Source organism: Rattus norvegicus, chromosome 13 (genome assembly GCF_021556685.1).
Source record: "Rattus norvegicus strain SHRSP/BbbUtx chromosome 13, alternate assembly SHRSP_T2T, whole genome shotgun sequence".
In the NCBI taxonomy this organism is placed as follows: Eukaryota; Metazoa; Chordata; class Mammalia; order Rodentia; family Muridae; genus Rattus; species Rattus norvegicus.
The window spans coordinates 48,830,083-48,842,596 of NC_141546.1; the positions used below are offsets into that span (position 1 = coordinate 48,830,083).

The 12,514-nt window shown below is 42.9% G+C and overlaps 1 protein-coding gene across 14 annotated transcripts in view; it reads right to left on the reverse strand.

Annotated features, from left to right (window-relative positions):
- Ppp1r12b (protein phosphatase 1, regulatory subunit 12B) overlaps positions 1–12,514 on the reverse strand; it is a 197,918-nt gene that overhangs the window by 59,090 nt on the left and 126,314 nt on the right.

A 12,514-nucleotide genomic window follows, 5' to 3' on the forward strand; every position in this document is an offset into this window, starting at 1 on the left:
CTTGGTGACCAAACATTCAAATATATGAGCCTATGAAGGCCATTCTCATTTAACCCATCACAATACTTAATTATAATTTGGAATAGTTTTAAAAATGAACTTGGTGTATTACTTAATGGTAGAGTGCTTAGCATGTACAAGACCCTGCATTAGATTGTTGCCCACCTTATACAAAAAATATATGAATCATTTAAATACATCTACAGGACAAAGATACCTAGGACAAACAGGTTATATTTATAATCTCTAGGTCGGGCAAAGTAGTCTGCCAACTAAAATATTCTAAAATTTAGGGTCTTCTACTCAATAACGGTGAGTTTCTAGAAGGTGAGACCTGTAACTTAAGACTTAAAGTTATAGTCATAGAAGCATCACAACCTATGACGTAAAAATAAATTATAAATCCTATATATATACAAGTTCCAAAATCATCACTAGCCTCATTTAATTTTACACTTTTTAACTGAATTGAAAGCTTATAACTTTGGCCAAACGCTCCACGCGGGGGGAACAATGATCAACCAATGTAATGTTTTAACCCCCACCCCCACCTCTGTACAGGTGACTGGCATGCACTATCTCTGCTCTGTGGACACTGGTAACACATACGTGTTTTGTCAGTTGTCTATATGCTAGGCTTATTTCCATGTTCACGTTCTCTAAAACAGTTAAAGCTAAGTGGCAGCATCAAAAAAGGAAGAAGAGAAAGAAAGAAAGAAGGAAAGGAAGGAAGGAAAGGAGAGGGGGAGAGAAGAGACAGACACCCAAGTGAACAGAATAACCCTCCTTGACCTCCAAACAGAATGGTAAAGAAGCCAGCCGCTGGTCAGCGCAGCTTAACCTCCAAGTCTTCAACCTCTCTTCCTCTCAAACTGTTTTTTCTGAGTCAATTAAATGCTCCAGTACTTCTTTTTATCTGTCCCATTTCCACTGACAGTCAGTGCACCTACCCTAGGCTCTTCTGACAGGGTACAAGCTTTGGCTTGGGCTTTGAAAACATGGCTGTTCCTTTGGAGATGAGGCAGATGTTTCTACCTGAGAGCCATGTGATACAAACCCATAACCCTACTACTTGGAGGCCAAGACAGGAACATTGTCTGAAGGCTGCCTGGGATATACTGACGGGCAACACAGTCAGACTGCCTGAAACCACCACCACCACCAGCACCACCACCAGCACCACCACCAGCACCACCACCACGTTTCCTGCTATCCCTGAGACACAGGGAGCTCACCCAAACAAAAATAAGATAAATTAAAAGCCCCACAAACCCCAGTCACCATAAGTTGAAATGAAAATATTTCCCAGTGCTATTTTCTGTCAGATTGTTATAGTTCATAATAAAGTAAAGAGTACTCTGTGTACAGACTTTAGGACTTATATCCTCATCCCCACATCATAATTCAGAAACAACACTCCTTTAGTTAGACTTGGGGGAAGGGGGAACAATTCCCAGAGTACACAACTTAATGGTGCTGTCAACTCTCTCATCCCCACAATGCAAAGCCAGTGTAATTCTATATACACACAATCATGCTGAGCCCAACACTTGCAGAGTGTAAGAGCTACACATGCATTTCTCTAAGAAACACCACTCGAGAGGTTCATGAGGCAATGTTTGTGGAAAACAGGACCTTTGTGGAAATCAAACTAATTAGAGTCCTGGAGGCTGCCACTCAGCATGCAACCTAGGAAAGAATCGAGCGTCGTGATGCCTGAACTGAGTAGCACATACACAGCCACATGTTGTCCTCTGAGTACAAAGGTCAGGCTGAAGCTAATCCTGAGCGAAGCAGGCTCTGTTCTAAGAAGCCCTCATGGTGCAGCGTGCCCTGTGTTTGGGAAGTCACTGGGGTGATGGTAACACTGTGTACCTGGGGTTGAGATCATGAGTCAATCTCTGTACATTTAGTCAGCACCGTATTCTAATGAGTAAACTAAAGAGCAAACATCTTCACATCGCAGACGTGTATGTATTGTGTGTTGTATGCACACACGTGTGCATGTATGTTGTCTACACAAACACATACATACATACATATGGTCATAAAAGGTACCCAAAGTCCACCACTGCAAATGGAATCAACCCCAAAGAGCAGTGGAGGTCTGTTGTTGCACACAGAAAGGTCCTAGGCTCCACCCCATGAAACACATCACCTAGGCATGCCAGATGCCAGAAAGTACTTGGTTTTTGTTTCTTGCCTCCTTTTACTGTTTCTAAATAGGCAGGAATAAGGACAAACCGACATTAATTCTAGTTTTCTTCTTTCTAGTCTCTGAAATAGCTTCTTTAATTAATCTTACTCCTTGAAGGTTTGATAAAATTTGCCTTGAATAGACCACACATTTAGTTAAAAAATCAATAGTAGAAAACTTATTTTTAAAAACGTAAGAGACAGGGCAGCGGCAGACTGCAGTGTAAACCCATGTGCACTCTGCCACTGCCTGCAGTAAATGGGACCAGAAGGAACAGAGCAGGCAGTGCTTTCCCCAGCCATGAAGAACCACTGCAGTCAGCAGGGTCAGTCATAAGCACCAGTCTGCAGCCCTGCAGCTGGAAGCCAGCCATCATCAGCACAGTGGAAAGAATGCTGCACTGGGAACTCAGGGCACTTGGTGCTCGTTTATTTTCTACCATGACAGCATTACACAACTTGGAGGGCCTCAGGTTCTCATCTGCAAAGTAGGAGCTAGGCTAGAGGAGCTTTAAAGAGCCTCTGAACTAACTGACTCTTCTTCATAAACAAGCTCACACCTCCATTCTTTAGTCTGCTAAATAAATAATTTTCCAGGTAAAGAAAATACCCAAAGCATTCCTGAAACCAATCTTCAAGTCAAATGAAGTCAGAATCACCAGATACCTTGGCTTTGGGCACCATTCTGCCAAGGAGCAATATAGCAAGCTGGGTAAAGTTGTACCTAGGTATACACATAATCTAAGGTCTTCTTTTTTAAAAAATTATTTATTTTTATGTATATGGGTGTTTTGCTTGCATGTATATCTGTACACCACATGTTTCCAGTATCTCCATAGGCCAGAGGAGGACATAAGATCCCCTGGACCTGGACTTACAGATAGCTGTGAGCTGCTTGGGTGCTGGGAACTAAACCCAGGTCCTCTTTAAGAGCAGGCATTGCACTCAACTGCTGAGCCATCCCTTAATCTTCATTAAAGAGAAGAAGCAGATAAACTCACACCAAAGCAAAAATCCTACTCATGAGTGTAGACAAAACCAAGGTAATATGTCTTTTCAACAGAATGCCTTTCAACCGAAATATAATAAACCCCAAACAGAGTACAGATAGAGACAAACTGAGAAGCATGCAGCAAAGCTACAGGACAGGGTAAACCTGACCCTGCGGATACAGTTATGTGAGCTGAGATATAGAAAAGACAGCAAGGGGCGAGTTCCAAACAGACAGAGTGGATTCGAAATAAAAAATAGTGCGTGAAGTTTGTAGCTAGTCACATGCAATCTTCATGGCCCTTTAAAGATACATTAAAAACAACAACAACAACAAAACAACCCCCTCTCACATCCACAGCACTGTACAATAAACAGTAACTTGCCTCTACCATGCTACATGGTGTGGGCACTCGGCACAAAGGGAGGGAGTTCACGCTTCAGTATTTCCACACCACTGAAATAAGCAGCTGGTTAGAAGAAAGAGATAAACATATCCAACAAAATTCTCAATTGAGGGCTCAGGAAATAACTTAGTCAGGAAAGTATTCACCTTGCAGAGCATGAGGACCTGAGTCTGGATCCCCAGAACCCATATAAAAAGCCCGGTCCTGGGGTACCGGTCTGTAATCTCGGGGAGGGGAAGGTGGGCAAGCAGCAGTAGACAGGCAGCCCATTCAGCAGCCAGCTAGTCCAACTCACTGGTTTCAGGACACCGAGAGATTCTGTCTCAAACTGAAGGTGAGAAACACCAAAGGAATGACACCCAAGGCTGTCCTTTGAGCACATCACATATGTGGATGCATGCGCCTGTGCACCCTCACACATGGACACACATACAAATAAAAATCAAACAATTCTCATTCAAGTCATAAAGACACCGCTGAGGCAGTGGTCGTCATTTTTCTAGGCATCTAAACTTAGGTAGGTTTTGAGGCCCAAAGTATTTATGAAGACAGATGACAATAATAACAAGGGATTGAGGGACATTCCTAGAAGGCAGACCATGCAATCAAAGTCAGTCACAGCAAGTGTGATGGCACATGCCTGTTAATTCCAGCTCCTAGGAGGCTGAGGCAGGAGGATAAAAAGTGCAAGGCTGGCCTGGGATATATAGACACAATCATTACAGCTGACTTTGGGTCTAGTTCACTCAGGAATAGTTTACTTATCACAAGCTTTTACCCTGCATTTTTTACATTATGTTTGCAACTCAGTTTTTGGTCTTTGTTTTGTTTTTGAGGCAATTCCATGAGTCACACAAGGTGACTCTGGAACTTGCTATGTAGACCAGGCTAGCCTTGAGCTTACTTGCCTTTGCATCCTGAGAGACAGGATTAATAATCTGTGTACCATAATCTGTAACTCAGTTTTAATAGCTATGTTATACTGAGTTCTAGACCAGGGATCAAGCCCTAAATGGCCAGTGGTAAAATAAGCTCTGAGTCATGGCATCTCACGCAGGAATGAATCACTGTCTTCTTAACTACTGCCAGAAGGCTGGACATTTAGGTTATTTCCAATGTTTTTCCAGCATAAATAGCCAAATGGACCAACTCTGTTTTATTCAACAGGGCCTAAGACTTTCTCCATCGTAGGTAAAACGTTTTGTGGCATGATCAGGTATTTAGAGATAAGTATGTACAATAAACCTTGTGGTGAATGTTCTATGCATAAATCATTATCTATGGCTGTGCCTGTGTGACTATTTTCTAAAATACATATCTGTGAACAGAAACTCTGGATAAATTTCAGGCTTCTGATAGTTTGGCAATTTACTTCATTAAAGAAATTAGTTTGCATTCTCAAAAGGAGAAGCGGAGAAGGGCAAGTTCCCTACTTCACATCTTAGCCCTTCAGTCTTTGTCTGCTGTAACTAATTTAAAAAAATCCTACTTCCGCATAACTCTCGTTTTTGCTTTTGTTTTTTTAAAAGCAAGTTTACATACTTTCTCATATGTTCATTAGCAATTCTGAAATGATATTTATTTTTTTGAGTCAGGGTCTCTCTATGTAGTTCTAGCTATAGTCCTGGAACTTGATATGTAGACCAGGTTGGTCTTGAACTCACAGAGATCAGCCTGCCTCTTCTACCTGAATGCTGGGATTAAAGTGTGTGCTACTGCACTTAAGCCCCAGAAATGATTTTCTAGTGACCACCACAATATAAATCAAATTTGCTCCTTGAAGCTCAGCTGCAAATTGCAGGGAGGGCCAAAACCCCAAACTCCCTCACAATATTTTCAAGAAGAAACTAAAGAAAAATTCAGAACAATAACAACAAAAGATCTTCAAGGAGCTAAAAAGAGCAGGGAGTGGCTTGCTCACAGAGCAAGCTACGTTGTGACACAGGTTCCTACTCACAGGAGAGAGTTCAAGCTTCCACCCCCTGACTTCTCATTACACCCGTCTGCTACACAACTGTGGGAGACAGTTCTAGAGTGATGGTCCATGTGGGACGGGGAGAGTCTGAGAGGACATGGTTCCTGTATAAGTCTTCAAATGCTTTGCTTTAGGAAGCTATACAGCTCCCTAAAGTCAGGGTTCTCTAGAGGAACAGAACTGACCAGAAGGCTCTGACTAAGGGATATTATTGACAACAAGAACTTGACTAAGCCTGACCGTGTCACCTCATTCACTAATCCAGCAAATGAGACTTCGCCACTGTTAGCCTAATGTGGAAAACGCTCCTCTGAGTATGAGCAGGCCTATTGTTCATTCCTCCAGGATGTCCTTACAGCGGGAGGTAAGAATGTGGATCTGTCATCTGTTCTCAACAAGAAAAGAAAGCAGAAATGTGGCTGAGGACTGTGAATGGAAAGCAAGTTGGGAGTACAGCATGGAACCAGCCAGTTACCACAAGGAACCAAGTGATACAATCAGCAGATCCACTCAAACTCTTCCAGCCTCGGTAAGGGTGAGTGGTAGGGGTATGTGTGCGTGTGCATACACTCGAGGGAGCGTGCAAGTCAGAGTGCCCACGTGAAGGACAGCTTTGGGTGTCAGCCCTCACCTTTCACCTTGTTTGAGACAGGGCTTCTTTGCTGCTCACTGCTCCATGTGCCAGGTTAACTGGAGCCAGAGCTTCCAGCTTCCAGCATCACAGGCATGCTGGGATTACTGATGTGTGCTACCACAGTCAACTTTATGTGGGCTCTGGGATTTGAACTCAAGTCCTGATGCAAGCACTTTACCCACTGAGCAAGTTCCCTAGCCCCAGGATTGTTTAAAACAGCAATTTATTGGAGGTCTGCCCATACAGCCAACATCTGCTAACACAAGACTATGAACATCAGAAGACCCATCAAAGTCATTACCTGCAGATGAGTCACAGAAGGGCACAGCATTCTGTGGCATTCTCCCACTCCATTCCACTCCACTGCCCTCACACCAGCAACTTCTCCTGACCAACAACTCTACTGAATACCTTTCAGATCCTCAACTTCCAGAGGGCTACTGGTGCTGTCTACGACTTGATTTTTTTCCTCTGTAACAGAATCTCTGTCTCCTGCAGAGAATCTAGTCTAAGTAGCCGTCCATCTCTTCATCCAGTGTCTCTATGGAGTAGCTGGGATTGCTGCCATCTATGCGCTTACCAGCTTCTTCACTGCCACGCTCAGCATTGCCACTAAAGTACCCGAGGCTAACTCCTGCCTGAGGGTGCTTTGCCTGGGCTCCTGCTTACTCTGCTTTCCTTCAGTGCTACGGCCTTACTCATGTGAGGCAGGGACTTAGCCATCTTCAATGAGCTATACATTCCATCCAAGTTCAAGTTTAACCACCACACTTTAGTACCTCTTTCACTCAGTCTCATCTAATCTCTGGCTGCAGAAACTGCCTCTGAGTAGTACTTGACCCAAGCAAGGTCAACTAGACACAGGGCATTAGGATATAAAATATCTTTCGTCTTTTGTTGTGCATGTGTGTTTGTGTGAGTGTGTGCATGCTGTCTCTGTCTCTGTCTCTGTCTCTGTCTCTGTCTCTCTCTCTCTCTCTGTGTGTGTGTGTGTGTGTGTGTGTGTGTGTGTGTGTGTGTGTGTGTAGAGTTCTGTTCAAGTTCCAACTTCCAAGACTGAAGCCAGGCCAGGATGGCTTGAACCATCTTAGATTAAGTTTCTGTTAAATACAGACCTTGAAGTTTTTACTCTTGGCTTGGTGGAACACTATCCCCTCCCCCACATCCCCATAGCATCTTCCCTTCTCTGACCTTTTCTCTTTTACATCTTTCATTGAGTAATTCTCCTCTGCCTACAGCTTAAATAGTGCCATGCCCAGTGGTTCACTTAGTACCATTTTAGAGTTTTATTGCTGTGAAGAGACACCATTGCTGTGAAGAAGACAACTCTTATAAGGACAACATCTAATTGGGGCTGGCTTACAGGTTCAGAGGTTCAGTACATTATCACCAAGGTGGGAGCATGGTGAGATACATGCAGACATGGTGCTGGAGAAGGAGCTGAGAATTCTGCCTCTTGATCAGAAGGGAGCAGGAAAAAACTTTGAGCCACTAGGCCTGGCTTGAGCTCAAAACCCACCTCCTAGTGACATTCTTCCTCCAACAAGGCCACATCACTCCAACAAGATCACACCTCCTAATAGTGCTGCTCTGTGTGACCAAGCATTCCCACACACAAGTCTATGGGGTCACACCTATTCAATCCACCAGAGCACCCCATAGTCATTCTGATAGGAATCCCTGGCCTTTTTGCTTGCCCCCAACCCCCACTTTCAGAACCTTAATGTTGTTGAAAAGTAATGATTCCAGGTTCTCTTTCCAAATATTTACTTCTATTAACTATCATCTCAAGCAACCAAGGTCAAAGTTTAACAATGTTTGATGTCCTCTTATAAACCCCCAAAGTTTCTCCTACATAATTCTAATAGGTTAAAAGTTGACAAAGCAAATACACATACATGCGCGCGCGCACACACACACACACACACACACACACACAAACACACACACAGATACAGATGCACACACAGACACACACACAGATACACATGCACACACAAACACACACACACACACACACACACACACACACACACACACACACACACACACATCCACAACCCACCCCGACTGAAAGAGTCAAACTGTAACTATCAATTGATAGCAATGCGTAGTTTTCTACAAAGGACCCTTCCAAAGATTCTTGTGTGTAAAAGGCAGTTACTCACAGTTATCGTACATACAAGCAGAGTTTCTTGAATGTCACCCCTAGATTTTAATCTTTACTAACCAACCTTAGAGATTGGGCTTTGTGGGCTTAAGGAGGCATAGAACCAGATGAGAAAAGCAAACATAGATACATTTAGGCTCTCTTCTTAAAAGGCATCAAACAGAAGCAGAGTAAATAAACTATGCTATTGCTATCATCATCATCACCATCGTCGTCGTCGTCATCACCACCACCACCACCACCATCACCACCACCACCATGCAGGGTCTCATGTAGCCCGGGCTGGCCTCTCTCTCTCTGGAGTGGAGATGATTTGCTTCTGATCCTCCTGCCTACTTCCTTGAGTGCTGAGATAATGAGTGAGCGTCGCACGAGGTTTGCTCAGTGCCGGGACTAAAACCATGAGTTCATGCACATTGGGCAGGTAGTGTACGTACTGTGCTGTACCTCTGACCCTGAGAAACTATATTTAAAGTTAAATGAAAACGACTGCCTTTTGTCTTCGTTTTCTTACCCAGAAGCCTCTCTTTAATGCTTTATCCATGGAAAGGCAAACAATATATAACTAGCAAGTGAGACGTCCCTTTCTCTGCAAACTGCTCGAAGTAAAGAATCAAGAGAATATCCAGTCAGGTCTCTGATGGCAGAAAACTGATGGAGACACACTGACATCAGCAAACACCATGTGGACCAGTCAGTAACCCATGGCAGAGACCATGGAACTGTGGCCGATCCAGGACACCAGCTTGCTTTTACACATACGGTTTGGTGGGACATAGCCACTTTCACTGACTTACATATATAACTGCTTTCCCACTGTGTCACAAGAGTTGAGCAGTAATCATATGCTAAGTGTCTCCCAAAGTAGAAGAGGCTAGACCCTTTATTAGAAGTGTGCTGATCAACAGACTTCAGAAAGGCAGTGTTGACTCTTCAGAATGGCCAGCAACCAGTCACACATGACACGTGAGCCAACGAGAGGCTGACTTGACTCATCAGTCACAGCACACAGCCAAGTCTCACCAACCTGGCACTTCTCTTTCCAAAGTCTTGGGATTCCTAGGTAAAATGCTACCTTAGAATATAAAGTTTTATTTGGTGATATAATACCAAACATGCTACTTTTCTTTTTATTACCGTAAAAAGCCTTCAGAAGCATAGTTAAGAGCTGTGAGTCCAACACTATAATAAGTACAGCCTCAGCTCCAAGTAACTGGACTGTGGGCATGGACGTGGTGCTTGGTGAAGCTGACGTAGCTTTAAAGGCACCTCCTTCCACTCTGTAGCCAACCCCATGGACATTGTGTAAGATAGAAGAGTTCAAGTGCACAACGAAACATTTAAAAACTTCAAAAACATAAAAAACACCAAACATTTTTAAAGCCCACTCTGCTAAGGCACTTGTGTGTAAACATTTACGCAGTTTAAAGGATCAAGTTTAAGGTATGAAACTCAGGTTTGCCTAAGAGATCCCTGCCACTCAATGACTGTTACCTAACTCTTTTTTTTTTTTTTTCTTTTTTTCGGAGCTGGGGACTGAACCCAGGGCCTTCCGCTTTCGAGGCAAGCGTCTACCACTGAGCTAAATCCCCAACCCCTGTTACCTAACTCTTAAATATGCTTCATTGACAACAAGATGGTAGGAGGAAAATCAAAACTGGTAACTTATAACCACTCGTCTTTACATTTTAACCATCCAATCTTTTAGGTCATGGCTAAAATAAAATAGCACATCTACAAGTAGCATCTGTTAATGCTACAAGTTTAACATTCCTGGGAGGACAAATCTCTAAACACTCCATTTGCTGAAAAGGGGCTTCAAATCCCACACTAAGCTTTCCACCTCAATCACTGGGCTAGAACATAACATTAGTTAACCCAAAGCCATGGTTAAGGCTCTCTAGCGTGCTATCAACACAAGAAATGAATACCTTTGTAACCAAGGCGATCCTTAGACTCCGGCTCAAAGGGGAACAATTATTTCTGGAGCCGCTTATGATCAAAGCCATCAGACGACTGACTACTTTGATAAAAGACTTGAACCCAAGTACTTTGAAGACAACCTTGTGAAACTGTCATCGTGGTAATGATGGGGTTTCAGGAATGTTCAAGTAGAAAATAATCCTTTCTTAAGAACATTAAGTTGGTTTTGAATATGGACTGAAAAATAGAAACACTTTGGGAAAATACAAAGAGGAATTTAATTAAAATGTGTTTTAAATTGTTTTTACTTCTTTACTTATTAATTTTGTGTGTGTGTGTGTGTGTGTGTCTGTGTAAGTATGTGTGTAAGCCCACAAACTATGGCATACATGTGGAAGTCACAGGACACCTTGAAAGAGAGTCAAGCCTCTTCTGCCATGTGGGTTCAGGGTATTAAATTCAGCTGGCTCGGGGCTGGGGATTTAGCTCAGTGGTAGAGCGCTTACCTAGGAAGTGCAAGGCCCTGGGTTCGGTCCCCAGCTCCGAAAGAAAGAACCAAAAAAAAAAAAAAAAAAAAAAATCAGCTGGCTCACAGTTTGGCAGCAAGGTGCCACTACCCAGAGCTCCAGCCCAGGTCATCGGCAGGCTAATAGTGCTGTCTAAATAATATGGCCACAAGGTTTTTCTTATTCTTTGTGGCAGAAGAAATTCGCTTTTTATGACAAATATTTTAATACCCTCACCTTTACCATTCTGAAATGAAGCTGTAAAATTTAACTAAAATATTAAAACAAATAAGTACTATATAATGAAATATATACCAGCATGCACACATTATTTTGATAGTAGATATTTAACCAGACACACACACACACACACACACACACACACACACACACACACACATATTCAGGGGGGATTATATATATAAATAAAATTCTTGGATCAATAATACTATAAGACATAATTAAGAAGCTTATAAGGATGAGGTCAAATGCAGACACAGAGCTTCTTGTAAATGCCTCCCAGTGGCACTGCCATCAGGGGTGAGGACATCTAGGTATGGTTTCTCTCTAACTTGTGTGGTGCCTGAATTTTTAGATTTGCCCCCTACCAACTGAATTTATATATAACCGACTTTAATTTCAGACTCTTCTAAGACTTCCTAGGGAAGTCTGTCTCACTTGGAGCATCACAGGACAGTACCTCTGCCTTCTCCCCGTAATTGCACACAGGGTCCCCAAACATCATGCCCTCTGAAATCACTGCACTTTACAACTGCCTCAAGAAGTGCTCCCTGCTGCTTTTGAGAACCAGTTTTATGCTTTTCCATACTTCATAAATTTTCTCTAATGAAATGTATTACCTTTTTATAAGCATTAAAAAAAAAAAAAAACCTCTACTCTGAATTTCAAGCTCATGAGTATTCCCCCAACAAAACCATGAAAGTTACAGGTTCTAACAAGAACTAACGCCTTGTAGGCAACTGGAGGCAGCAAGAAGACAGACTGGAAAAAGAAAAGGTGAGGAGGTTGATTAACATTTGCTAATAGTTGGTAAATCTTCGGATAAGACATTTTGGAAAAACCCAGACAGATTACCTCGAAGGCTGGCTTATTCAATCTGTAAAAAGGTTTCTGATTAGAGGGTAGTTCACTGACATGGCATGACACTGGGTCCAAACCTACCGGTTTCCAAGGAGTACATCTGAGTTTTGATTACTGAGAGGCCCTTGGCAACGGCATGGCCTAAAATTAATGGAGCTCATAAAAGGAAGATGCCAAAAGGAACTTTGTCCTTGAGATGGTTTATGCAGCTTGGGCTAGAGCAAGGCACAAACCATATATAGAAAACTAGAGTCTGCAGTATTTTAGGAAACTACAGTTGCAAAACCTGCACAGATGCACAGTGAGAGAAAAGATGCCTCCAGGTCAGGGCGGCGGCGGCCACCAGGGAAGGCTCTTCAGCGCGCAACGGGTTGGCACGCTGCTTCCCAGGCTGCCACGGCTGCAAACTACACAAGTCCAGGACAGCGTGCTCTCCTACGAAAAGAATGCCTGCCAATACCCCCAGGACTGGCTCCCAGAGGGCTGCTCTTAGCAGTTATTGCTTATAAATCTATCCCTATTTTTAAAAAATCTTATGAACATTATCATGTTATCAAATTTCCCAGACATCTCAAAACTCTCTCATTCTGGGTGCTTTTATGTATTTATTCT